We start from the raw sequence: 26514 nt of genomic DNA, 5'->3' as shown, positions 1-26514 counted from the left end.
AAAGACCAGCCCAGAGCAGCTGAACCACTAACACATGGATTGGTCTAGGACATTTCCTCAGATAAAAGGAGCTTCGGGGAAAAGAAGAAAACAAGCGAAAAGTAAAACAAACAAGAAAAATACGTTGCTGCTCTTTTTATCTCTGCCCTTTTTCCCCGGAGGCAGGCAGCTCCTGATGCTGCTTGTCTATTTAGCAGGCTACAGGCCTGGCCAGAACATTGGTTTGCTTAACATGCCTCTGCAAGGCACTGTCTTCTCACCACTGCCCTGATGCTTTCCTGTCAAACCCTGAATGACCCTCCTAGGTCCCTTAGCTTTCATTTAGAGAACTGTGGCCATTTATCTGGAAGTAACCATTTGCACTGGAGTTCTGTGCTCTCTCACTTTTCCAAAGTAACAGGTTGGGGCGTTTTGTTGTCACGTAGGAGGTTGTTGCTGTTTGCCATACTTTGAAAATTTCCTTTGTGTTTCTATTGACTTTGGTTGTTAACTGTAGATGTTTAGGTACTTCAGGGGCACTTCACTGAGAGTTTTGTCTTGGATATTCTTAAAAGTTTATATTTTTATAATTTTTTTTTTTTTTTTTACATCTGATGTTTCTTTGCAGTGGCTTAATGTTTGAAATTATTTTGTGGCTTTTTTGGGTAAATATTGAAATGTAACAGTAATGTCTTTTGAATATTCCCAAGCCCATGAGTCCTTGAAAATATTTTTTATATATACAGTAACTTCATACGCAAATATGTAAGTGGTGCAAGTTTAAAGGATGTTGATGTTCTATGTGTTTTTTCCCTGGTATGTTGCCCAATTTTTCAGTTCTGAAGAATTCTAATGAAAGTGTAAATATATATTTAAAAAAATAAAAAATAAAAGAAGCCCCAAGGGAGCCCAGTTGGGTGAGATATATGTCTAGTAGAAGTAATTGGAACCCAGCTGGCCCCCAGCCAAGTTGGGAACATGGCACTAAACCCTGGGAACCTGACAGCCTCTAAAGCCAACATGTTTCCCTCCCCAGTGTGTCTCTGCTGACAGGATCTCATTCATTACAAACAGTGCATTAGATTCAAGAGGTCACCTCTGCATCCCTGTTCTCTGCCTTACAGGTTTTGTGACTGCAGTTGAGTTGCTTAAACATTTTAGGGCTTGGTATCTTAATATGAAAAGGTAGATAATTCCTGTCAAAAAATGTTGATTGAACAAGCCAAGAGCTTTAAAGCAATTAGCAATGTGTGTGACTCATAGTCAGCACCCAATAAGCTATATTCATAATAATGATTTATTTAACCTCATCTTCTACAGCCCTGAAATTGCACCCTAATTTCAAATCATGTGAGTGGCTCTTCTAACACACTAGGCCAGGACATAAGTTTAGTATATTTATAATTACAATTTAGATTATTTTTGATATATTTTTCAATTTTCTTACATCTATTCATCTTACCAAATTCTCCTTTGATTTAAATTATTTTCACTAAGGTTCCTGAACTTTCTACATGTATGATCATGTCAAATACAAATGAAGATACATTTGTCCCTTCTTTTATATTTATATTACAAATTTTGTTTTCTTATCTCATGGTATTAGTTAGACCTTCCAAGACAATGTTGAATAAAGTGGTGATGGTACACATTTTCTTGATTTTTCACAGTAATCAAAGGCTTTAACATTTCACTATTTAATCCTATTTACTGTTTATTTTTTTTTTTACCAGTTTTGACTTTATTTCATCACACTTAGGTACACTTACCTTCTTATTACTTACGTAATTTATAAGACTTTTAAACTGAAGGTAGGCATTAGTATTTATATATGTTTTCCTTTGTTATGTTGAATAATTCTTTTATTATACTGCTGGATATGATTTGATAATATTCCATTATTAATTTTTTACATCTAAGTTCATAAATAAAATTGGTCTGTGGGCTTACTCTTACTTTTCTCATTCAACAAGTATTTATTGAGTACATATTAAATGTTAGATATTTTGCTAAATATTGGGAATTCAGAGGAAAACAAAACATACATTTTTCTTTGCCATCATGGAGCTTACAGTTTAATACACAGGATTCAAATGTGATAAATGCTAAAATTATAGTGCACTCTTGAGGATATTAGTGATGGAAGTAGATAACCAAGTCTAGGCAACTAATCGAAGCTTCCACAAAAGTTTTACTGAACCTAAGACTTGAAGAACACTTTGGAGAGAATGAGATAAAAGAAGAATGGAGGGAAGAAGGTTGGGGCAGCTAAACACATTCCAGTTGATTGGTTTAAGGAAAGACAAGCACACAAAATGACAAGCCAAAGTGACCAAAGCTGGCCACTCTTAAAGGCACACAGCAGATCACAGTGGTGAAGAAAAATGCTGCAAAACAGGCTGGAGGTTTAGGCACAGATGTGATTCTACTGAAAAACTTGACAACATTATGTTGTCAATTTTAACTTCATTCAAAAGTTTAACCTTGAATTAAGGCTTAGTTAATTCAAAAGACACTAAATATTTTGAGCAAAATAATTGAGTAGGCGGTCAAATATAAGGTCTGGCTCCCAGAATAGAGGTATGCTCTGAAGGTACAGCTTTGTGATAGAATGGCTCTAGATGATGATTTCTACCATCTGATGGGATGACTTTAGGGCACAGTGTAAAATTTAGTTGCCTTATCAGAATCTCAAAATATGTAAGTCTAAAACAAGGAATTCACCAACTTTGTCTCAAATATGCTTCTCCTCCCCAGTTCAGGTGTCAACCAATGACATCATCATTTAACCGTTCACCCACACTATTTCTCCATCTCAGTTATCCAACCAGTGTCCAAGTTCTGGCTTTTCCTGGCAAATTCCCTTCATGCATTATTTCTTATCCCTTCTTTTGTTACTCTAGTTGATTCTGTCGTCAGTTCTTCCCTACACTTTTTCAATAGCGAAATACCTGGTCTCCCAACTGCCAATCTTCATTCCCTCAAATCTAACCTCTGCATTTCAAAACTGCAAAGTTTTAATACAGTATATCATTGAAAAAGCACAAAAATGGTTATTGATTTAAAATATTTAAATATCATATATTTAAGATAAAATAATTTAACCAAGATTCTTCATTTGACATAAAATATCTGAGAAAATAATATCATGCAGGATTGTTGTAAACTTAGATAATCTTAATTCATCCTTAATCCTTAACCCTAGCATTTGTGTAATCCTCAATAAATGGTGGCTATTTTATTCCCAAGCCTTTCCATTTTCTTTCAATTATTATTTTTTTCTGACAAAACTAGAATCATCCAGGGATTCTTGAACTAACAAAAAGAACTGCTGTGGTTCAGTATTACTAAGGATCTAGCATGTGGCTCCATGGCACATGACTTCATTTATATGTTACCTTTACTATGACCCCTTCCCTGCCATCATAGTCCTGAGATTCCATATGGAGAAATATCTCAATATGTACTTCCTAGATCTATCTGAGCAGTTTGTTTCCTGTAAGCTGTCTTCCTGACTTTTTTAAGAATAAAGGACAAGGCAATCTTAACATGACACATTAAGTAGCTTAACACTCTCTACTGTGCTTATTTTAAAGTGTTTTGTTGTAATTGGCATACATACCTGCAATCTGAACACTCTAGCTGGGGCTGCTGGGAAGCTAACTGGCTACTAAATTAGTTCACCAGGTTTCTGCTAAGGTGTGCCAATAATGAGGTCATTATAGTTAAATGGCAAATGCCAGTGAGAATTAAATCTTTTCTAGCCATTGTTTTTTTTTTTTTTTTTGCTTGAATAATCCACTAAGAATACTAGAGAAAGTAAAGAAATTAGGGGAAAAAAGTCTCTGCCTTATTTTAAGAGCCACGTGTAATTTTATAGTCTTCCCAGAATAGATATATATTGGAGCTAAGTGTCCATGTAACTATCATCTAAGACAAAAGCAAAATGTCCTTCCATTATTATTAGAGAATTTCGTGGCTAGCCTCTGTAAGGAGATGTGATTATGGCTGTCTCACCCCATATAAAGGTATCACAACACTAAGATTACTCCTCTGACCAGTGCTATATAAGATTATGTAATTCTTTATGGCATTTATCACTTCAGCTGCCATTTAGCACCAAATTGATTAATTTACTCCAGTAGGCTGTGGTGGTGGAAGAATACAATCACACGTCCCCCAGCCTTTTGAGAAGTAGTGCTGATACGGTCCATCTGCAAAGAAAGATGCTGTTTTAAAACAAGGTGGTGGATATCTAGAAGGAGTATCACAATGAAACATTTAAGATCAACTAACTCTTCCCCCCATTATCAACCCAACCACAAGGTTTACAGAAAACACAATCCTACATGTATGTGGGAGGGGAGAGCTTATACAATCCTTTGTTTTCTCTTTTATGGATATAACTTCATCCTAATTGATGTTCCTCAAAATTCAACCCTTGAGTCCTTTTATCTGTCAACGTACACTAAAATAAAGACAATGATAATGATAATAATAATAATCTACAACCTTATTTATCATCGTCATTATAAAAGTAAGATGATTATAAAAATGTATTGTTAAATAACTTATTTTTTCTATTATTACTATTTTGTAAAGCAGGACTGTTGTTTTACCTACCTTAGAATCACCAGTGTCTAGAACAATAATTGGAAAAACATAGATGTTAAAAATATTTGTTAACATTTAACTATAATTATTTCTCTCTTAAGATAAATAGTTACTGAAATAAGCTGTCTGTGGTAGCAAACTCCTGGTTCCAACTTCTTTGCAATCATGCATCTTTAAAAATCCCCTTTTATTCTGACAGGGAGTAATGGCCATTTCTTTCTCACAGTCTCATTTATACTAAAAATGTATTAGAAAATTAATTTCATAAAAGAGAGAAAATGATTAAGCTCCAATAAATGTCCAGCACACCTGGGAAAATGTGAATTATTGAAAATGGAGTCTGCATTGAATCTTGAAAACCTGGAACAAACTGCTTGTTACTGTGGTCTGTTTCATTGAATTGCAGTGATTAAAAAGGAGAGTGGCTTAATGCGAAGGATTTTCCATTGAGAGAAAATTCTCTCTCTCTCTCTCTCACACACACACACACTCACACACACTCAAACACACATGAGGTCTTGCCTGAAGCACAAAATTATCGCTTTCATTTACTGTGTTAGAATTGCAGTCTGTGAGGTAAATTGTGAGTACTCTAACTTGGGCAGCATTCTTTCATGGAAGTGAGGTTCTTAGACCTAGTAGAACACACTGAATAGTTAAGTTATATATTCAATTTAAAAATGTTGAAGAGAGAGGTATTTGAGAAGACCATGTAAAACACCAGCTAAACGAAGGATAACAGTGTAACCTATGCAAAGCTTATGAGGCTTCCCTGCCACACCTCATTCTCAAGAATGTGACGAGTACCCAGACATCGAACCCACTGATTGTGCTATCTTTCCACAGGCCTTCACACTGTCCTGGGCTCTCTCCTTATAAAGCCAGTTAAGACCATCATTGTAACCTCTCCCTTGCAATCACTGACAACTACTCGGCCCTTTGTCCCTGGAAAAACAGAAATATTACATCGATCCTGTGTTGTACTTTTCCCCACATGCTCAACTTGGTTAAAGAAAAGAGATGCAACTGTGGTTTAATGGTATCTCATTTAATTTCAGTTCACAAGTTTCCCATGGGCCCTGAGCACTGTCCTATGACTTTATATTTACCCAGGCTATTTTCTGCTTAAGTCGATAACTTCCAAATGTCCTTCCCTTCCACCCACTCAATTGATGACCATGATTTATTTGTACTTAATTTCTCTTCATAAACTAAAAATAAGAAATACTCCACCAAAGTTATGAATGTACCTCCGTCTTAAACCACAGGTACCAGAAGATAAATAGGCTGTAATGTCTCCCACCTTACGCAAAATAAAACAAGTAAAAAATAATGTTTCATTCATCTCAACCTTTGCTTCTTTTCTCTACTCTCCTTTACAGTAAAACTCAGAAGAGTTTTCTATTCAACCTGGCTCCCCTCTTTATATTTCATTCCCTTTAAACTCAACTCAAGCCAGGTGCTGTAGCCATCACTCCAGGGAAATCATTTTTGTTGAACTAGACAACAAACACCACGTTGCTTCATCTATGGTCAGTTTTGGGTGCACATTTTACTAGAATCTCATTCTGTGTTTAGAAAATGGAACTTCCTTATATTGACCTGAGTTTTGCCTGTTGTTGCTTTAAGCCTTGTATGTTGGCCTGAGTCATTCCTCTTTTACATGGCAGCCCTTCGGAGGCTACAAAGCTAAGTCACAGAGCATGTTTGGGAAATCTGCCAATTAAAAGTTCTTCTATGCCTAGTGGTCTTATTCTCCCATTAAATGAATGTTTTCATTCAGTTGAGCACTCGTGCATGTGGGCCATGGTTTTTGGAAAGGGGCCCTTGATTGCCTTAAGGCAAGACAAACAACACTTTCTTTAATAGTAAATTATTGGCTCAGCAAGGAAGGTTAGCGTAGGGTTAAATAAAAGTTATCCAGAGTTAATCTGCTGCATGGGTCAGAGCTGAGCTCCTTCACAGCCTAAATGTATGCATTTTTAATAACCCTATGCTGTATTTTCTATACTTATGAAATGGGAATAGTTATAGGCATGTCTTTACATATTTATAGAGAAGAATAAATTAAATCTTATTAGTTAAGTGTTTAGGATAGTGCCTGACACATAGTAAGTGCTCACTAAAATGTAGCGATCATTATTGTTGTTATTAGGGGTTGATTTGTGAGCTACATGGTCAACTCAAAGTAAATATTAGAAGTCTCGCTTCCAGTGCTATAACAAAAGCACACTTTCTTTTGCTGGCTCTGAACATAGTCTCATTTGCTGCTGGCGTTTCATTGCTAGGAGAACCAGCATTAGGATAAAAATAATCCTAAAGAGAGAAAGAGACAAGACTCTTAATTATATTCAATGAGATGCTGAATTAGATGTCTTGACTCCCATACAACCTCTGTAGACATAGTGGCATGATCTAGTAAACCACCATGATTGCAGTGATTGATACACTTATACTATTATAATGCCATTAAGGACAAATAGTAAACAAATTGCATGGCTAAGACTTTGAGATTTTGATCCCACCTCTTCTTACAGTGCATTCATTGTTAATTTCATTATACAATATCTGGTCCCATAATTGTAGTTACAAAGAGCAGAGAAAGCCTTTCATGCCAGTACAAGCAAAGATCCTAAGAGAGTCATTCTATGTCCAGAGATGTAGAACATGTTCTCAAGAAGATGAAAGGCATAAAGTTGAGAAGGTTGGGCATCATGTAGTTTGACACAAGGGGCAAGGGCCCACCCTTCTCCAGAAGTGAGCCATTATGTATGTTTTAAATGACCATTGTAGGTGATTTCCTATTGTGTTATTCTACTAAATTTGTGGGAGGTGTGTGTTGTGCCGAGTTATTTGACAGATTTGTTGATACCTTTTGAAATTGGTGTTTTTTGCTTTGCTTTTCTTCTTAGGTCAGGCATATTTATGCAGCACATCTTTATAAACAATACGTTAATAAACCCCAGCTGAGATTTTACAAATTATGGTAATATTTAAAAAAAAAAGATAATAAATATAAAGTATATACTTACATGCCCAAAGAGATGTGTGGCCCACTCACAGTTCCATAGACGTTTCTCCTTTTTGACATGGGATTTCCTTGTCTGCTGAAGACATGTATCAGAAAATAACTATGTCTAAATTGTTAACAGTGGATACTGTGATGTGAACTGCTCCTATGATGATACAAGCCAATGGAAATGTTTTTCATGTTACTATAATCATTTTCATCACAGATACTATTTATTGATTGTTCTATACCAGGTTTACTGTAATAGGCACTGCACCCTTGATGTCTCATTTAACTCTTATTATAGCCTTAGCAGTATGGTATAATTATGATTTATCTCATCTACTCTTAATAGAAGAGAAAGCTGAGATTCAGAGAGGCTTAAATAATTTGTGCAAAGTCATAAAGTGCAAAGTAAGTGTGATAGATTAAATTTTTGGCCCTCTTCCTTTTAAGAGTTGAGGTATATGTTCCCTTGAATCTGAGTGGGCTCTGTGTATGTTTTGAATAATGAAATACAGAGGAAGTGATGCTGCTGGTGTCAGTGCCGAGGTATTTTGGAGACTGGTGGCTTTCATTTCCTGCCTCTTGGAAACTTGCCTCTTGGAATACTCACTCTTGGATAACTTGCTGTTGGGGACAACAGCACTAGATTAAGGCTACCTATCCTGAGGCCACTCTGTTGTGAGAAAGTCAAGCCATGAGAAGAAGTCCTGGAGGATAAAAGAGCAGGAGGAAAGAGAGCTTGGACAGGATCATCAAGGTACTAGATGTGAGACTAGAAGCCATATTGGAAGAGGATCCTCTACCTCAGATGCCCTATGTGATCCCATATCCTAACTGATCCTTTGTGAATCAGAGGTAATCAGCTTGGCTGATCTCTTTTTGAATACCTGAACTACAATATCATGAGGAAAATTAAAGTTTCTTTTAAGCCACTAAGTTTTGAGATTTTTTTTTAGTGGTGTAGCATTAGACATTGGAACGCAATTTGGTCTCTGGAATCAGAATGCTACCTTAAACAAGTGGTATTGGCTTTGGGTCTGGTTAGTACACTGAATCTGAGTTGGGCTTGAGGACACTCTTGGTGAAGTCTTGAAGGGCAGCAAGAAAAGTATCACTGGATGGAGGAGAAAAGATGAACTGTGTTTCGTGGTGGTGGAAGGTTCAGCAAAATTGTCACCTGTGGTCATGTATGTGTGTGTGTGCGCGCGCGCGCGTGCCTGCGCGTGTGTGTATAATATATACATATATGTGTATGCGTATATTTATGTATTAAGGAGCTGGTGGATCTGAGTAAAGAGATTTTTTTTAGGCAGAATGTTGAAAGTGCTAACTGGTTCCTTTTAGATGTGTATGAAAAGGTGTGGGTAGAGCTAGACCAGTTGAAGAACCTATTTGAGTTTTTAGCATAATTTATAGGGAATATAAATGACTCATGATTTATCTGGTTTAAAACATAAAACTGTTTCTCATCAACCACATTTCTAACTAGCAAATGGTGTCAAAGTAAAACATAGCCCAAGAGGACAAGATCAAATTCAGAGTAGTGCCACTCATTTGACATGTGGTCTCATGGTAAAATTCAAATCAAGGATATATTGTAAAATCAGCTGATGAGACCTCAGAAAGATTTAAGGAGTTACTTCAAAGACCCTCTTAATTAAACAAATGGATCTCTAAGTGTCATATAGACCTACTTATATGACCTGTAGACCCATTCATTCAAACAATAGGGCCCCTATGAATCTTGAGTTTTGTCTCACCATCGCTTTACAGGTTTTTCAAAGTTTCAAAATATAAATATGGGTGTGGCTAATAAAGTGGAATATTATATGATATACTGGAGTCCCATAAAGCTTTTAAGGAAATTATACCAGCTTGGATTGAAAGAGAGAGAGATAGGGAAAAAATTTAATTAAAATAACCCTTTAGATCCCTAATTATGGGCAATAATCTGGCAGAGAAAACTACTTAGCTACAAACACTAATTTTTATAGGGAAGAAGATGTCTCAGAGGGAGCAGCCCAGAGCTCAAAAAGGTACAGGCATCAGTTTCAGGGAATCATTTCCTAATTAAAAAGCTAGAAACATGTGCCCACCTGGATTCAGAATTACTATGGGTCATTGACAATTGCATGGCTTCTATTTCCTCTTATTTGAAGAGGACTATCTATTACAGTTTCCGTATGCCTGGCTCACCACTGAATATTTTGTGTATGTTGAGGGGATGGGGAGTTGCAGATCATAGGTCTCTTTAATGCACAAGTTTTAAGCTTAAGAGGAACCAGAGTCCAGGTGCTCCCTCCACATCTGGATCTAATTTAGATAATGAGATCTTGGACCTCCAGCTTGAGTTTCAAGTAGTAATGGGATGAGACCTTTGAGTGTCTTGGGAGGTTGTGAGTGTGTTTTGTTCGGGAAAGAAGTACAACCATTCTGTGGCCAGAGGGTCGACAGGCAAATTAAGGGTAGTCACTGTGTCAGTTTGCTGGGGCTGCCACAACAAAGTACCACAAACTGGGTGGCTTAAAAAATAGATTTGTATTGTCTCACAGTGCTGAAAGCTAGAAGTCCAAGATCAAGGTGTTGGCCCTTGAAGGATTTATTCCTTCTGTGCGCTCTGAGAAAGAATCTGTTCTCCAAGCTTCTGGTGATTTGCTGGCAATCTTTGGCATTCCTCAGCTTGGAGACACATTCCCCCCAATCTCTACCTTCATGTTCATGTAACATATTGAATGATATTGGCACAATTATACATATCATATAACAGAAAATAGAAACTTACAGCCAGAGGCTTAGAGAGCTAAATTGGAGAAAGTAAAATGATAACAAGCAAAAGTACAGCAAAAAGATTCTGAGGCTGCTTATGATGGAAGGGATATATCTTAAGACACTCCAGGGATGGTGTTGAGGTGTTTGGAAAATTGTCTTGAGATCATGGAAGCTTGTTAAATTAACATATAATTAAGACACTGCTATAGAGTGGGGGAAGAGAGTAACAGTCTTTTTTTTTTTTAACATCTTTATTGGAGTATAATTGCTTTACAATGGTGTGTTAGTTTCTGCTTTATAACAAAGTAAATCAGTTATACATATACATATGTTCCCATATCTCTTCCCTCTTGCATCTCCCTCCCTCCCACCCTCCCTATCCCACCCCTCTAGGTGGTCACAAAGCACCGAGCTGACCTCCCTGTGCTATGCGGTTGCTTCCCACTAGCTAGCTATTTTACGTTTGGTAGTGTATATAAGTCCATGCCACTCTCTCACTTTGGTAGTCTTTTAATTTTTGCTTTAGGCTGGAAGATTTATTAAAATTACTATGCCTTAGGACCTAAGGCAAAAACCAAAGTCTCTTTGATAATCTCCAACAACAATTTCATTAAATTAACATTCACGTATAGTTTTTAGGGTCAGATTAATTACACTAGAAGAGGCAAGATAAGTATTTAACATTAGGGATATTCTGCCCCTATATTCTAACCACAGGCATATAATGGCCTAACTATTTCATCATAGATATCAATTTAACGTATCCCTGCCTCTGCCTCGATCTCTACTGCTGACCGTTTTCATCCCTCTAATTCTTTCCCTTTCATTTTTTTCTTTGGCACCAAATTGTTTTGGGTTAACATAATACAATCTAAGTAAATGTAATAATATTTTATGTTCACATGTGTGAAAAATTAGCAGGATTAGAGTATGGAGATCTATGTCTGAGTCATCTCCAACCTTTACTATGTGCACAGCTTTGACTGGTCTCTTAGCACCTGTTGACTTCAGATACTCATCTATAAAAGGGGGTAGTAATATCTGCCAGGCTTAACTCACAAAATGCTGCACAGAATAAATAAGAATTGGTAACAAAAACTTTCTTGTGATTTGTAGGCCAAATATATTTATTTTCGCATTTTATATGTTTTCATCTTGCAATGCAAAAGAATAAATGTATTACAAAGTAAATTAACAGTATAAGCAATATTCTGTGTGAATTTTATTACTTTTAAAGTACAAATTATTAGCCCATGAGAATAATTAATTTTAAATAAAAATTTTTATTTATTTTTATGTTGATTTTAATTAAAAAATTTTTTTTTGAATTTTAGAATTTTATTTATTGTTTTATACAGCAGGTTCTTATTAGTTATCCATTTTATACATATTAGTGTATATGTGTCAATCCCAATCTCCTTTGAACTTCTTATTGATAAATTATAGTAGATCTCTGTGTACTTGGTAATACTTTATCTTTGAATGAATTTTCTTCTTGAATAAAATAAAACCATATTCATGCATCCTATAATTTCTATATGTTAATAATTGTATCTGGCATCTTTTCAGTTTCCTGAGCTAAGTGAAATAATGCATGGAAAGCACTCAAAGCAGTGCTCTATGAAAACTGGATGTTATCATTAGACACTAATATTTTTTACGGGACAAAAAATAATATTTTGGCAGTATTTAACAGTTATATGACTGTGCTAATATAGCAAGAGTAGTAGTGAATTGATATAATGAAACCTTTAATAATTAAAAAATTGATCTTACACACCTATGATAGGTAGAATAATGACCACCTTCTTCACCAAAGGTGTCGATGTCCTAATCACTGGGACCTAAGGTGAGGAATATTATTCCTTACATGGCAAAAAGGACTTAGAAGATGTGCTAGCAGTAAGGATCTTGAGTTGGGAATATTATTCCAGATTGTCAGAATGGGCCTGATGTTATCACAAAGGTCCTTATAAGGAGGAGGAAAGAGGGTTGAAATGAGATAAGATGTGATGATGGAAGCAGAGGTCCAAGACTTGAAGAAGTATGTTGCTGGTTTGAAGATGGAAGGGGCCATGAGCCTTCCAAGGAATGCAGACAGCCTCTAGAAGCTGAAAAAGGTCAAAGACTAGATTTTCCCCCGAGCTTCCCAAAAGAATGCAGCTCTGCCCACACCTTGATTTTAGCCGAGTGTGACCCGTTTTGGACATCTGACCTCTGGAAATCTAAGATAATCAATTTATGTTGCTCTAAGCCACTTAGTTTGTTGTTGTTTCTTACAGCAGCAGGAGGAAACTAATGCAGGACCTTTACCAATTACTGAATTCCTACCATGTGCCAGACACCATTAATAAAATTAATTTCTGTTCTTATGAAGATCATTTGGCTTATAAAGCTTTATATTTACTTTTGGTGATATTTCAGATAGAAATCATATTTTGAGGTATATTTTGGATGAATTCTCTCTGAATATTCTGAACACTTTGACCATTTAAAATGTATCTTACATAAATTATGTATTATAGATCAGCAGTGAAATGTAATCACTAACATTTAATTTGTACCCATGATTTCAGTTTAATCAATTGAAAAAAGCCATAATATAACTCTTGGATTTATTGCTAATATTATAAGGCTAGAGTAAAACTGAGCAATAAATTTCCTTAAAGAAGGCATTCTCGACAAGGCACTAAATTTTGATAAACATGTTACAAATTAGAATGTAGTTATATGTTAAATAACTAATTTTACAACCAAAATGAGTTACTAATGCCTACATTTTTCATTAAACTGATTGGTGGTCAAGTATGTCTGTACATTGATTCTAAAACAGAAAATTGATATCTTCATGTTTAATAAAACACTTGATCGTTTTTGTCTCAGGCACTGGCTGCAAAGAAATACTAATGATTTAGAAAAACCTGCTGAAAGCTTCTCAGATTCAGGATGAACTAGATTTGTCATTAATAACTGAAATTTGTACAGTGGTTTCTAATGAACTTTTACATGCATTATGTAAGTTGACCCTCTATGATCTTTTCTACAAAAGAGGAAATGTAGCTTTAGGTAATCATAAGATTTTCCTCAAGCCATAGAGCTTGTCGATGGCAAGGCTGTGATTTGAAGAGAGTTATTTTGATTAGAGAGTAACCCAACAATCCATCCTTAAAATTGCAACATTTCTCTAACTGCAGTCATTCATGTCACCTTCAGAATTTTTTACTTTGCCGGCATGCCACTTAATTATGATTTTTAAAAATAAATCCGTTAATTCTGTTTTTGAATTGGCTTGACTGGCTACAGTGTTCCTAGGGCTTCATTAACACCTCCATCATAACATCATCTAGCTTTTTTCTATCGTATTTAATTGTCAATCTCCTTACAGATCTGAAGTACCTGCAGACAAGAACCTTGCCTACCTTACTCAACCCTGTTATTTCTATCACCTGTCACGTAGTCTCTGCTTACTATATATATTGACTTTTTAAGGGAAGTTTTAGATTCACAACAGAATTGCTAGGAAGTTATGGAGACTCTCTGTATGCCCCCTGCTCCCACATATGCATAACCTCCCTCAATATCAACATCCCCCTCCAAAGTGTTACGTTCATTATAATTGATGAACCTAAGTCAATACATCAGACTTACCCAAAGTCCGCAGTTTACATTAGGATTCACTCTTGATGTTGTACTTTTTATGGTTTTGGATAAATACATAATGACATATATTGACCATTATAATATCATACAGAGTAGTTACACTGCCCTAAAAATTCTCTGTGTTCTACCTACTTATACCCTCCCCCCCATCCATGGCACCACTAATCTTTTTATTTTCTCCATAATTTTGCCATTTTCAGAATGTCGTATAGTTGGACTCATACAATATGTTAACTTTTTAGATCAGCTTCTTTGACTTAGTAATATGCATTTAAGTTTCTTCCACATCTTTTCATGGCTTGAAGTTAATTCTGTTGAGTTAAATGTTTTTTAAAAGAAATATGTGGGTATATATGGTGGGTTGATATCTATAATAAAATAATTTTAAATATAGATACAAAACAGTATTAATGTTATATACTTTGCTTAAAGATGTACTCCGTTGTTGTTTGTCTGTCTGTTTGCAGGGGGTTTCTTTCTTTTTGAACAGGAAAATTATAGTGTTTAAGAGAGATTAGCACTAAACTGAGACCTTAATTAAAACCGTGTGAATTACACTGTTTAATGGCAAGTTTCTTAACTCCTAGATTTATCTTGTGAACTACAAAAAGCCATTTGTAGTAATGGTTTTTATCCCACATTTTGGGAAATACTGTAATTCACAATACTGCCTCTCATCGTCTGATGCTTACTTATTCCGGGATTAATATGTGGCGTAAACTTGAGGAAAACAAAAGGGAATTGACTGTTATAGTCCATTCATACATTTTTTTCATTCATTCAGTGAATATTTTTTTCAGAATATTCAAGGGGATGTTACAGATTCTCTGTTACAGAGGTTGGCTAATTATGGTCCATGGGCCAAATCTGGCCTGCCATCTATTTTTGTAAATAAAGTTTTATAGGGACTTAGTCATTCCCATCCATTTACATACTGTCTATGATTGCTTTCAATTCGCTACAATGGCAAATTGAGTAGTTGCAACACATACCATATGGTCTACAGTCCTAAAATATTATTCCCTGGTCCTTTACACAAAATGTTTGCTGACCCCTGCTATAAAAGATGCCAAAAATAATGGCATTCTTCCATGTTCTAGACAGGCATGCGAATAATTGTATATACATGTAAACAGACATTCAGAAGTGAAATTGTGGAGGGGTATGACAAAGATTACGGAAAGATTAATGTCAATTTAAGACATAGGGAAATGTTTGATGAAAGAAATTGTATTTAGCTGGATCTTGAAATGTGTGAAGAGTTGCAGTATGTGTGGAAAGGAGGGGATGTGAACCCAAATTGGAAGACAGGCTCTCTCCAGAGTGATTTTTATCAGCAAGTGACCAAGAAACAACAGTGGGTTAGTAGGTAGCGATTTACATTTTGTATGTAATGAGAAACTGGAGGGAAACGAATTCTGATTTTTTTTTTTTTTTTGCTGCAGTTCAATGATGTCAGCAGCCTTGTGGTTGTCCTGACTTAGGAAAATCTCATGTTTTGCCTCAGGCGTAGCAAGCCAGGAATAAGAGAGGAAGGAATGACACCAGGAAATACACTGAAAAGGAAAATCAAAGTTTCGGTCTAATTTGGAGTCCTCTTTTTCTTCTAAGAAACAAGAAAGCAATATTGATAATAGCGGTTAATAGATAAAGTCTCCTGACCTGCCATATTCATATTCATATTCATATTCATATTCCTGGGCTTTCAGATAAATTTCATGGGTGAACAAAATGTCAAATGGATAAACAAAGAAGAGGAAGAAAAGCTCTGATATTACCAAAACACAAATTTCTGGGTGGTGGTCTGCAAAGTGGAGGATCTGCATTTCTTCCTTAGTAAATTTTGTGTAGTGTTCTCCTTAAATAATCATTTCTCAACTTTATATTAAATTGGTAAGAACTCGTCAAGAACATACTTAAGTATGATCTGTTGCCTTAATAACGCGATAATGATAATTGAGAAAAAACTCAAAAGAGAAAGAGTTCTTGCTCAATTGAATGGAGCTCAGAGGCTTCCATAACCTTAATGCATTTTGAGGAGAAATTTGACTGTGATTAAGACCGGCTTCAGAGATGGATTTTGGCATATTTTGGCTGAGGGTTAAAAATGCTTTATCTTGTTCAGTTTCACTCCCAATTTGTCAAATCTAGGCTGGGTGGAAACTTCTTTACTTAGAGCATACTATTTTCAGTTCATTCCTGTACTTTTTCAGAATTAATTTTGTTTTAAAATTAATTGAGACAACCACGCCTTCAGGCTGCCTCTGCATTGGAGGTCAAGATTTCTAGAAAAGCATTCTCCACAGTTCTGTTCTTCTTATTTGTTTTCCATGAATCTAATAACAAACGCTTATTGAGCATCACCCATGAGCTGGACATTGTTCCCTGTACTGAATACCCAGAGATCGGTAATACAGAATTTCTGTCCGTAAGGAATTGTCTTCTAGTAAATGTGTGCATGTGGAGAAAGGGGAGAAATAAGAGCAAATAAAATTATTCTCTTCTGGGTTACCGATGTCTTACTTTTAATTAAGTATAGTTTAAATATTTGATCATCATCTAATTTGTGATACTAATAAGTGACTGTTGTTACCTACTAGTTCTGTTTTGAACCTCTCTCTTTCCATGTCTGTTTGTCTGTCTTGGGGGAAGGATTACTCCATTTTCTTCTGGATGTCCTCCTGCCTCTCTGGACACTGTTTCTCAGAACCTTCCAAGGTTCTGCTCTTTTGCCTCTGATGTTGGTAATTCTAAATTCTATTTATGTCTCTCTCTTCTCATTAAATTCAGAGAACTTTTTCATTCGTATATGTAAATCTACATTAGAATTATAATTGATCTCAAAGCTCTGTCTCTAGTCAAAATCCTAGCCTCATGTCCACCATGTTTATTAATGTCTCTACTTGGACATTCTTAGGACACTTAAAACTCAGCAAAGTGAACTCATAAATGTCCCTCCTTCTCTCAACTTAACATTCTTAATAAATAGCATTTCAAACTTCCCTTTCCCCCCTCAGTTCCTTACATTCAATCAGTAAATCTTAGTGAATTCTACCTCCTGAATAGCCTGCAGCTCTGTCTACTCTGTCCATCCCCCTGCCCCTCCATGGCCACCACATTGTACTATCACAGTGCCCTCAAATTGTCCTCCCTTCTTCCTGCCTGGCCTCCTCTAATTCATTTCCCTATCACAGCCAGAGATATTTTTAAGGACAATATGGGTCATGTCACATCTTTGATTAGCATACTTAAATGACTTCCAGTTGTCTCAGGAAAAAAATCCAGTCTACATAATTGGACCAGAAGATCTGGCCTCTTTGTACATCTCCTCCTAGTGCCCACATTCCTTCATACCTCAGCAAGGCTGGCATGTACTCAGTGCCTTTAGCAGGACCATTCATCCTCTTGCCTCCTATTGACTTACTCTTTTATCAAAGGTGGAAAGTTGGCAATTGCGGGGTGGAGGCTTATCTGGCCCACATTTGTTCTGCTAAGCTGCTACTTGCTTAGCTATAACTCATTCTGAGAGAGTAACTCAAGATCCTCTTGTTGACATCCACTTCTTGATGTCTTCACTGCCCATCAAAGCAGGGGGGACCATCCATTTAGGTTTCCCAGGGACAGTGCTGTTTACTCCTAGTTTTCTGACATAACAAAGCATCTCCTGTTCTCTTACAAGTGTCTCCATTTTAATAATAAATTTTATGATCATCTTAGTCACAAACTGTAACATTTATTGTGATTGTATTTTTCATTCAGGATTGTGTTTCTTATTAAAACTTAAGCTTCAGGATAGGAGGGATGCTCGCTTATTCTCTTTTGTCCTCCAAAACTAGAAAGGTGCAGATATATAGTAGTTACTCATTTATTTATACACAGGACAAGGCCACTCCACTGTATCACCTCCAAGGAAGATCATTCCCATCACAACTATGGGAATGGTACCTCTTATGGTGTAGTTCTCAGCCTGCACAGCTAGGTGCAATTAGCCAGTCTTAAAATTACCATGAAGAACATTCCTGATCTACCCTACCCAGTCAGGTGCTTGGCTGGCCACAGTGTTCCTAGGGCTCCTGTGAACACCCCTATCAGACCATCATCCAGCTTCATTTCTGTTGTATTTAATTATCTGTCTCCCTTCAGATCTTAAGTACCTGCAGGCAAGAACCTTGACTACCTTGCTTGCTCTGTTGTTCTGACTGTTGCCTACCACACTGTGCTTAATAAACATATATTTTTATTAAGAAATTTTTTTAATTTAAAAATTAAAAAAAATTTTCTAAATAAATTTTAGGTTCACAACATAATTGAGGGGAAGGTACACAGATTTTCCATACAACTCCTGCACCCACACATGCGTAGTCTCTCCTATTATCTATATCCCCCAACAGAGTGGCACATTTTGTTATAACTGATGAACACTAACACGTCACAATCACCCCAAGTCCATAGTTTAATATTAGGGTTCACTCTTGGCATTGTACTTTCTATGTGTTTGGACAAATGAATAATGGCATGTATCAATTAGTATGGTAGTATAAAGAGTGGTTTCAGTACCATAAAAATACTCTGTGTTCTGACTATTCATCCCTCCTGTACCTGCAACAGACTGTCTGCAATATGATGTGAATAATGATGCCATAGAAAAATAATACTGTGATTGGAAATGACTTGAGTTATCAGCTGGAGAAGTAGGTTTTGCCACTTTGAAGTCATGGGTCCAGTTGAGAATATGATATGAGTTATGGACCCTTTTATTTTAAAGAAAGCATATAAAGACAAAATGTTGTAAATATGTTTGGGATTTGTCATAACTTTCTGGATCCCTTTGCTGGCTCAAGGCCACCATTTTACTCAGAATGAAATCGCTGAATGTCTGGTTACTGTAATATTGTTTTTGACCCTGGCTTCAGTTCTCTGGTTGAGCCACTTTACCCTGTTATTTTTTTTCCCCTTTTTGAAAAGAATGGACTTACAGAAGATCCAGAGGACTTTGACAAAAAATACTAAGTGATGAATCAACAGTGTAAGCTTTTTGTCCTAGAAATAATGTGTTGCTTTAAACAAGTGTCACATCCAGGATTATTTCTTGCAGAATCTTAAAAGTCATGTCCTTCTTGCATGGGGCACAGCATGCATGATTGACAGTAAAGACAACCCCGTGGTTAGGTTTCTCTTGAATTGCAAGAAACAGGGCAGTTTCACTCAGACACACCTTTTTCCAAAATACTATCCTGGTTGCAAACCAAGAAAGGTCTTAGACGTTTATTGAATGGGACCCCACCAGAGACTTGTTTCCTCGTGTTTGTGGAACGTTCTGAGGCCTCAGGAAAGATGAGGAATCAGGTAGGCCATCTTTGGGATCAGAGATATCCTTCTCAGTACTGTGGTCAGACAGAGTAGCAGCTGGGACCTGGAGATGCTGCAAGCTTCTCCTCAGAAGCAGGGACAGCATGACCGGGAGCCTGGCAGGGGAGGATGAAAATGAATGCAGATCTATCACAAGTCAGCACCAGCACTTGCCTGTCTGTCTTGCCTCTCCCTAAGAGCTCATGTCAGGGATCTGGGCAGGATCCTTTGGAATAAGACAGAGTGACTTAGAATTCTGACTCTACTCATTGTGAGTTATGTGACTTTGCATGTGTTATTTTTCCTCTTTGAGCATCACTTCCCTTTTGTGTAAAAGGAGCATAATAAATTGTAAGGACTTGGAAGATCAGAAATACTGCATTAATAAAGGGAACATAGTAGATGCTCAGTAAACGATAGCTATTTACATTAAATGTATCTCATAATGGAGAATAAATTGAGGTAGAAATCTGTGCATCTGTCTTATTTTGAACCAGCTCAAAAGCCATCTCTCTGAACCATTCCCAAAGCCCCATCTTCTTGCAAGCAGTGAGTCCTTCCCTTCTCTTTGCTTTCATACTACTTTGCACACACTTTTATTTATTGAGCAAAACTCTATTAAGTCCTAACAATGTTAGGTCTGAGGCATAAAAAATAGACCCTGCTCCTGAGTAGCTGGGAGTCAAGAGAAAGAGCTCAATGATTATGTAATTACAGAAGTGCACATTCACACAGCCCATCAAGACCTGCATCATTACCTTTATTTAGAGATGAGGGCCCTGAGGCTCCATATGGTTAAGTAATTTGCCAAAGGACATGCTGGTCATAAACTGGTGGATCACAATCCATGTGCTTTCCACAGTAGTGGTATGTTCTGTCTGCTAAATTCTGATTCATCTGAATCCTCCAAGATGTGTATCTTCTTCCCACACTTTCCTCTCTTTTATTATTTACCATGGTTTATACTTACTGCATACCTTCTATGTTCTAAGCTCTTTTCTAAATGCTATTCATATTGTATCAGTTTTCTATTGCTGCTATCAACAAATTACCACGAAATTAGGGCTTAAAACAATACAGATTTATTATCTTATGCTCTGGAGGTTAGAAATCAAAAATGTGTCTTACTGGTATCAGGAGGGTTGCATTCCTTCTGGACACTCCAGGAGAGAATGCATTCCCTTTTCCATCTTGAAAAGCTGCCTGTGTTCTGTTTCTCATGGCCCCATTGTCCATCTTCAAGGCTATGAGAGTAGCATCTTCCTGGTTCTCTTTTTGATTTCTGCTTTCATCATCACACATCCTTCTCTGACTCTGAAATTACTTCCTCCCTCCTAAGGACCCTTGTGACCACATTTGGCACACTCAAATTATGCAGGATACCTTCCTGTCTTAAAATTCTTAACTGAATCACATTTGCGAAGTTCCTTTTGCTACATAAAGTAACATATGCACTGGTTCCAGAGATTAAGATGTGGACATCTTTTGGGGGAGCCATCATTCTGTTCAACACCCATGTATTTTACCTCATCTAGTCCTCACACCAGCCCTGTTAGGTAGGTATGTTTGTTTTCTCCATCGCTCATATCAGGGGACTGAGATATAGAGATATCAGTAAATGTTCTAAGGTCATCAAGACATTAATCTGCAGGAGCAAGATCAGCCCGGTTACTCTGATCCTGAAGCCTGGGCTCTTAACCATTACACCTTAATTCTTTGCAGTTAGTGTCCCATATGCTTGTCTTTTTCACCACACTCCAAGCTTCTTAAGGAGAGGGACTGTGCCTTATGCTGATGCTCTATGGTAAAGATACGTTTCTTAATCAGTGGACAATGTAGGGTAAAAAAAAAATGAGAAGCAAAAAGAGGAGGGAAACAATAAAAAATAAACAAAACAAAAACAAACAAAATTCTATGACTTTAGTTTGTTTCAGAAAAGGGTGATGAGCCAGGAACTTGCCCAGAAATAAGACCACATGGAAGTCTGTCCAATGACTGCCTCAGCAACTTTCCACATACATTTTGGCTTCACGTGGTCAAATGAACCAAAAAGACATGGATCGATAATACTTCGAGTCTGAGAAACAGCCGTAGAGAAACTTTTTAGAAAAATGTTTTGGGAGCTATGCTCACCCAAGGGCGATGCGCAGATAGCTCCTCCATCTGCCTGTAGAAGGAACACGTCGCCCAGCCCATCGCCCTTGAGGGCTGCAGTCTGCAGTGCCCCACACCCAATTTCTCAGTGATCACAGTCTTTCACGTCGTTTATAGGACTTCCCCTCAACAGCACACGCATCCTCCTATGTTCTTGGATGTGAAAAATCTCCCTTAATAGGTGTTTTTGACACCTTTCCTTTTGCCTGTGCAGTGTCACGATCAGAAGGTATGCTGCCCATTGGTCCCTGACCTGACCTAGAAGAGTGACTTTCATTTATCTGCTCCATCCCTTTCTTATTTTATCCAAACAAAATCTGACAGGAAACCTCAATGTGTAAAATATTTAGATTCTTTTGTTGAAATGGGGAAAGGAAGCCTGAAATCTGCTATATTCTCTTTGACTCCTGCTAGAGTGACTACTCTCTCCCTTCAAACATACCTCACCTTGTCTCTTTCCTCGAGAGCTCATCATGAATCTTGCCTTTCCAAGGAGTAGAATTTGAGAACCATCAGCAGGAATCCAACAGCAATCTTATTTAACCACTTTGTTATTGATTTACTTAAGAATTTTTAGCAGCAACAGCTTGGGTGGCTAGTTCTGTAACAAAAGCCAGTACAAGATTCAGACATTCCATATCCTGGCTGTTCCTCTCTGCAATTCCAGCACCCTCTTATCTCTGCTTGTTCTGAGTGTTTTCCCTGCTCTCAGGCATATACTGCCCTGCATGGTTTCAAGGGCTAAATACAGTTAAGTACATAAGAGGCAATTCCACTGTTTTCAGAATTGGGACCTGGTACACCACATGTGGAAGTTCTACTCTCTCTTCCCTGGCCACTTGCTGCTGTAAACAGCTTCATCAAATTGGTGACTGGCTTCTTTGATGGTTCTTATAGTCAAGAACATGTCAGTGAGTGACATGTATGGCTCTGATTCAGTGGAGGTTTAGGGGAAGTCATACTAAATGGCAACCTATGTCTACAGATGAGTTCAACCATGTTTTTTCAGGTTTGAGCAGCTGGGAGAGTGTGAGGCACTTGATTCTTCTCCACCGCTCCAGGCCGCTTACCTGGGTCACACTGAGAAACTCTGGAAGGCTCCGTCTTCTCCAGGATGTTCATCAGGTAGGAGGGCTAAGAGGTTGAAATTTTTTAATTAATTGACTGATTGGTTTGAAATTTTAGATGGAAGGAATGTTGAGAATTATTATGTGATGTTTTCTGCGCTGACAAATTTTGGTCAAATAACACATCGTTGTTGCAGGAATGTTTTGCACTGCAGTGGAGAACAGCTGTCAGCATGGTCTCCGGCCATGAAATACTCAGGAAACAAAGGGGAAGATGGTAAAATGATTTTAATTCAGGCAGTTGCCATCTTACCATATAATAGAGCCTGTGAAGAAATTCCTAAAAATATAACGTAGGTTGATTTTCAGTGTTTTGTTTCATCCTACATACACTGGTCTGCTAGACAATAGGCATTATAGAGATCAAAAGTTGAAAAAAAAATCCTTAAAAAGATTACAGTTTCATAAAGGAGATAAGGTATAAACCCAAGTAATGGAAATCTAATAAAATATAGAGTCACCATTTAGGGAATCATTTTAGGGAAACATAGAAGCCAAATCTCACTATAGTTGAATGCTTTGTCCAAGATATTACAGATCATTTGTGCATTAATGGTGTTGTCAGAGGCTAAATTTCAACTCTCAAAGGTACGTTTTTTCTGTTATTCAACTACAGTATATTAGCCGGAGAGCTTTTGGTGGCAAGTATCAGAGAGTCAAGTTGAGCAAATGGAACATGAAATGGGCAAAAATATTAGCTTGTGCAAATGAAACAGAAGTCATAAATAGCTTCGGGTATGGCTTAATCCACGTGTTCAAAGGATGGAATTCGGAGATTTTACCTTCATTTTTAGGCAAGATCTTTCCAAATCAGTGGCAAATGAGGCTACAGGAGTTTCTAGGAATAATATCCTTCTTACAATAGAAATTCAGAGGAGCAGAAAAAGAGTGGTTTATTTTCATGGTGTCATCAAAATTTCTAGGAATGCTTGTGATTGGCCCGGCTAAGGCTATGCGGCCAGAAAAAATTCATATTCTGACTAATTTAGACAATGTGTCCACCCCTATGATGGGGTTGAGGAGCCAGTCAATTGAAAGTCTTAGAGGGGGTGGGGAAGAATTGGTGCAATTCCCCGAGGAAAAAAGACCTGAGAAGACTATTACAAGCCCCTGCTTTTAAAAACAAACAAAGAAACAAACATCAACAACAACGAAACAAGAAGTACCTTGCAGGTAAATGTTCGCCTGAAAGGAACATGAGGCCATTTACATCAACTCTCTTACTTACTAGAAGAAGCTGCTGATGACCAGAGAGGTAAATGGGCTTGTGCAAGCTCTCAGCTCTGGCTAGTGGCTGAATATACACCACAGTTTAGGTCTTCAGAATTGTTTCATTACACCTTGCCATTTCTCTAGGCATAATTGTCATTATTTGTCTAAGGGATATCATGGGCTATCTGAAGCTTAAGGAACTCTCATGTTTAGCAAGAAGAACCTGTTTTTGCTTCCTTAATATACTTATGTGCTTGCACACAACAGATGTCCAAGCTGAAAGGAGAATAAAATTGCACAATTCCTCTTCAAATTAAGCCATTTCATATTTTTATCATAAAATAGCCTCATTTCTGCCACTGCTGGGGACTGAAACCAAATTATGTGTGTGCATGTGTCTTTAGTCACTGGAATCACAAAAGAAAATGATCTACTGACCTTTGAGAAATTCTTCCAGTGAGGAGCAATTATCTTTCTTGTTTGTTTAATTTTGCTTTAGAGAAAGTGATGGCTCTTACGAACTATTAGAACCAGTGGGAAGTTTCTCATCCTGGAGTGAGACTGTGGGCATGAATTCATTTCACACCTGCATTTATCAGGACCACCCTTTGCATGTATTCTCTGGTTATCCTCCCCTGCTGGTCAGAAGGGCTATCTTCTCTCCATACATTGCTTCTCAGTGTACTGTTTCTGCCTGTGATTGGCAACACTCAAACCCCAGTGCTTCAGACCCTAACCCTGATAGTAATAACATCTCACACATGTGTTGCATTGAGCACTTGACGTATATTAGCTCATTTAATCTTCCCAGAAATCATATGAAGTAGGTTCTATTATTATGTCCTGTGTTATAGATGTGAAAATTGAAACACATATAATTGAATAACTTGTCCAAAATCACACAGCTAGTAAGGGACAGAGCTAAGATTTAAACCCAGGCAGCAATGTTAGTGTCTATACCTCTAATGGCTATGATATACTGTTTTAAATGGCTATAAAGATTGCATCTAAGAAATGTAGTTGGGAGCAAGAATCTGTTGCATTTAGACAGCATTTCCCGTTGAACAAAGTTTTCATTACCTATTGCCTGTCTGGGAAGAGATTACTTGGAGAAGGAGAACAGTAAAGTGGTTTAATATCCTGACTCTACATGGATGAACCTAGAGATTATCATACTAAGTGAAGAAAGTCAGAAAGAGAAAGACAAATACCATATGATATCACTTGAATGTGGACTCTAAAATATGACACAAATGAACTTGTCTATGAAACAGAAACAGACTCACAGACAGAGAGAACAGGCTTGTGGTTGCCAAAGGGGAGGGGGAGTGGAGGAGGGATGGACTGAGAGTTTGAGATTAGCAGATGCAAACTATTACATATAGAATGGATAGGGACTTCTCTGGTGGTCCAGTGGTTAAGACTCCGTGCTTCTACTGCAGGGGCATGGGTTTGGTCCCTGGTTGTGGAACTAAGATCCCACGTTCCATGCAGCGTGGCCAAAAAAAAAAAAAAAAAAATAGAATGGATAAACAACAAGGTCCTACTGTATAGCATGAGGAACTATAATCAATATCCTGTGATAAACCACAATGGAAAAGAATATGAAAAAGAGTGTGTTCATATGTATAACTGAATCACTTTGCTGTACAGCAGAAATTAACACATTATAAATCAACTATTCTTCAATAAAATAAATTTTTAAAAATTTGTAAAAAATAAAACATTAAGAAAAAAAAAAAAAGAACCCTGACTCTAGAGTCAGACATATCTGTGTTAGAATCCCACTCTTGCAATTTCTCAGGTCTGGAGCATGTGAGCCTCCACTTATGAAAAATGCAAATATCCTAATTATAATAATATTTCTAGTATATATGTCCCTCGTTAGATTGTCTGAATGCAGTTTTCCTTCCCCTGTGGTAAAATTTCTCATTGGGTAGCATATTGTTGGGAAATAAACTTCTACCCCCCAATTCCCTAGCAATCACAGTCTGGACGAAGTCTAGAGGTAGCCAATTCAGTTATGGTGCTATATCTGATACTTATTACAACATTGCAAGATAGATATTAATGCCCCCATTGTACTGATGAGTAAAATAAAGCCTAGAGAATCTAAGTGATACATGTATTCCAAGCTTAGACTTTGCTAAGTGGAATTATAGGACTCATATCCATATCTGCCTGCCTCCAGTGGCTGGGCTTTTTATCATTTCATGTTTCCTTAGTTGCCTTATTGCAGTTACATGTGGGACATTTACGTTATTAACTTACTTTCAACTCTGAGCCTAAAGTGGAGGAGGCATCCCTAGAAAGGGTTAGATGCCTGATCCCAATTCATGTTATAGATATCTATTTAGAATAAATACTGCAACTAATGTAATTATAATTTTTGTAATTGTGGTGATATTGTATTTACTTGTTTACATATCTTTACTACCAGTAAAATGTAAATTTTTTAGGGCCATGGCTGTTTGTTATTAATTTCCTTATCACCAGCAAACAACAAAATGCACAGCCTGGAATACATATTTATTGAATTCACTAATCATTACTCATCCTATCTAACAAAAAATATTATTTTAAAGAGGGAAAGCACCTTTAAACTGAGGTAAAGTACCAGATAGCCAGATGTTA

Source organism: Balaenoptera musculus, chromosome 17 (genome assembly GCF_009873245.2).
Source record: "Balaenoptera musculus isolate JJ_BM4_2016_0621 chromosome 17, mBalMus1.pri.v3, whole genome shotgun sequence".
NCBI lineage: Eukaryota > Metazoa > Chordata > Mammalia > Artiodactyla > Balaenopteridae > Balaenoptera > Balaenoptera musculus.
This window is presented reverse-complemented; position numbering follows the sequence as displayed.